This window comes from Perognathus longimembris, chromosome 21 (genome assembly GCF_023159225.1).
Source record: "Perognathus longimembris pacificus isolate PPM17 chromosome 21, ASM2315922v1, whole genome shotgun sequence".
NCBI lineage: Eukaryota > Metazoa > Chordata > Mammalia > Rodentia > Heteromyidae > Perognathus > Perognathus longimembris.
The window spans coordinates 43,671,516-43,675,106 of NC_063181.1; the positions used below are offsets into that span (position 1 = coordinate 43,671,516).

The 3,591-nt window shown below is 36.5% G+C and overlaps 1 non-coding gene across 1 annotated transcript; it reads right to left on the bottom strand.

The window, feature by feature from the left end:
• Positions 1–2,182: 2,182 nt before the first annotated feature.
• Positions 2,183–2,289, bottom strand: LOC125339747. Its single transcript, XR_007208599.1, has one exon. It is a non-coding gene; the product is annotated as a U6 spliceosomal RNA (small nuclear RNA).
• Positions 2,290–3,591: the final 1,302 nt, after the last annotated feature.

Below are 3,591 nucleotides of genomic sequence, written 5' to 3' on the forward strand. Positions count from 1 at the left end.
AGTGAAGAAAGAAAGAAAGAGAGAGAGGTAAAGAAAAAATGAAAGAAAAAGAAAGAAGGGTAGGAAGGAATGAACAAATGAACAAACGAAGGAGGAAGGAAAAAAGGAAGAAAGAAAGAAAGAAAGAAAGAAAGAAAAGAATATATCCAATGTAACAAAACCCTAAGACTAGTGGAATTACACATTAATGTTCCTTAATATCAATGAGATCCTCACATTCTGCACAATAAACCATCTTCATTTCCTCAAAAATACTAGGTATGCCATTCTTTGTATAGTAGGACACACACACACACACACACACACACACACACACACACACACACGTCTCAGCCATCAAATGAGGACTCTCCACCCAAAGTAAAAATTAACCTACATTGACAGATCTGAGACTATCAACAAAATCTTCTCAAAGAAACCCAGGAAAAACTATATTAAGCCACATCATAATCAAGATGCTGGGAATAAGAAAATCTCAAAGCATCCAAAAGAAAAAGACAAGTGACGTACAGAGAAGCAAAGCTAAGCAGATTCTTTATTGGAAACAATACCAACAAGAAAACCGTCAAAGCAACATCTTTAGAATACTAAAAGGAAAAAGAAGATGGTTAACCCAGAATTCTCATCCCAGTGAAAATATATTCCCAAAATAAAGTTGTAAGAGAGATATTTTCAGACACACAGAAGCTGAAAAGATTCATCACCTGCAAACAGCCCTAAAAGAAATATTCTAGTAAGTCCTTCAGGCACTGGTTGAAGGATACTAGACAAATGTGAATATAGAAAAAGGAAACTACAGCATTAGCATGATCCTGAAAAAATTTAAGGTAATGATTTTTTTAAGCTTAAAAGTATTCAGAAAGTGAGAAGAATATTATAAGTCTCCTGCTTCAGGCTTCCTAGTATTGTGATTACAGATGTATCCCAACAAACTCTGAGTTGCAACCTTTCTTTTTGTCTGTCATGGAGCTTGAACTCAGGGCCTAAGTGTTGTCCCTAAGTCCTTTTTGTTCAAGGCTAGTGCTCTACCACTTTGAGTCACGGTGCCACTTGTAGTTTTCTGGTGCTTAATTAGAGATAAGTCTCATGGACTTTCCTCCCAAGGCTGGCTTTGAACTGTGATCCTCAGATCTCAGCCTCCTGAGTAGCTAGGATATAATGTGTGAGCCAATAGCATCCAGCTTGAATTGTAACTTCTTTTTTTAAAAACTTGATTTTATTGTCAAAGTAGTGTACAAGGGGGTAACAATTACATACACAAGGCAATGAGTACATTTATCAAACTTGTTATCTCCTCCTTCATTCTTCTCCCACCTTCCCTCCTTCCTGGTTCCCTCCCCACCCTCCCCCAAGAAGTACAGGTGATTTACAGCATAGTGTCTTGTTAAGTATTGCTGTTGCATTGGTTCACCTTTAACCTTTGTCTCTCCCTTTTGGTGTCCCTCCTCCCCCTAGTTCCAATAAGCGTACATACAATACCCAGTGTACCAAAGTCAGTTACAGTGACATCAGGGATAAAACCATAGGGAAGAAAGTCAAAAGAAAAAGGCATGTTTCCAGTGTACCCTATAGAAGTATAATTACTTAATGGTTAAGAAAACTGCCCCAGCTAGCTCCCAAGTAAGAATGATGACAGAGATATTGACGCACAAGAATGATTTCAGAATCACTGCTAATATGGTGTCTCTCTTTTCTTTTCTATTGGAATTCCCTAACTAGGGAAAATTCCCAAGGAAACCTTGGGAATGACTGCTATAATCTTCACCTATCTTTCTACTATGGACTAGGAGGGAGATAAAAAGCTGGGTTAGTATTGAACTTGTCACTGAGGAACATGAACAAGAAAGGAACCTGTGTCATGGAATAATGTTCTAGGACCATGCTGTCTACTTGCCAGGAACGATCACTAAATTCCAGGTTATATGTCAGGTAAATATATTTGACTCTTTGTATTTTGGAATCATTTATATGTCAGGTAAATACATTTGACTCTTTGTATTTTGGAATCATTTTTTTCTTATAACTGTTGCAGTGTGAGGTTTATTTGGGTACTTGGGTTCAAACACTGGGTCTCACACTTTGTAGGCAGATATTCTGGTCACACCCTGAGGTCTTATCATGGTAAGTAATCAAGATCATAGCTAAAGAGGAAAGGCTTGTGTTTAACTATTTTTTTATTTAAAAATATATGGAATGCTTTACGAATTTGCGTGTCATCCTTCTGCAGGGGCCAGGCTAATCTTCTCTGTATCTTTCCAATTGTAGTATATGTGCTGCCAAAGCGAGCAGAAGGCTTGTGTTTTTCTAATGTGCCATACATAGTAAAAAAGAAATGATACCAAAATCAAATACAGTGACAACAGGGGATAAACCATAAGGCAGAAATGAAAGAAATAGCTTCACATAGTACATTAAAAGCAACAACAACAAAGGAAAACCTCTTATTTCCATATCTTGGACTAAGTATTGTATGTTGTTTATCTGAATTGGGGAAAGAAAGGGGAACAACAAACAGGTGAAACAATGGACGAAGGGTGACCCAATACAACAGTGATACTCATATGTTGGAAATGAACTTTACAACTTGGGGAGTGGTCGGGAATCTGGGGAAAAAATGAGGGAAGGAAAAACAAGTTCGACAAGAAATGTACTCACTACTCTAAGTATGTAACAGTAACTCTTCTGTATATCACCTTAGCAATAAAATTAAATTTAAAAAAAATGCTAAATACAGTTTCAAAGACCAAGAAAAAGTATTTCTACATCTTGAATACTTAAACTCCCAGCAAGCCTATACACATTTCGGTTAGATCAAAGACCAAATGTACTCTCTCAGATCTCAGTCCATGGATGTGGAATTTTCCCTATGAAAAAAAATTTCCATTTTAATTCTGTAAACCCCTTGCCAATCATCCAGGTTCTAACATCAATTAAACATCATATAGGAAGTTAGTTTTCAGTGAATTCTATCTGGTGTCAAAGGTGGAACTCTTGCTATATTTATTGTCATACATATGAATTCCATTGCTTGTGATTACTTGTAATGACCAGAACTCTGTCTGCCATGTGAGAAATTATATATCCAGGAGGCTGGTTTAATGTGTGGTAAACTCTCAGATAAAATACAATGAATTACAATCACATAGCTCACTTATGAATACTAAGTAATACCTTGTACCAGTGGCCCATGCCTATAATTTTAGCTACTCAGGAGGCTGATATCTGAGGATTATGGTTCAGAGCCAATCCAGACAGACAGGACAAAGTCCATGCAACTCTTATCTACAATTAACAACCAGAAAACCACAAGTGGCATTGGGGCTGAAATAGTAGAATGTCCTGAATTCAAGGCCCATGACTGTCAAAAAACAAAGGAAGAATACTAATTAAATCTGTTATTGCAAGTTCCACCTATATTAAGGATTGAATATGGTTTAATTAACAAGAATTATACAACAAATGTCTTAATAGAGTCATAATTTATATCTTCTCCAAAGATTATGATGTCTTATTGATTAGCTTTACTTGTGAAATTTAGTAAATGGAATCACTCAATATGTAAAAGAAGGAGAGAAGAAGGGAGGAATTAAG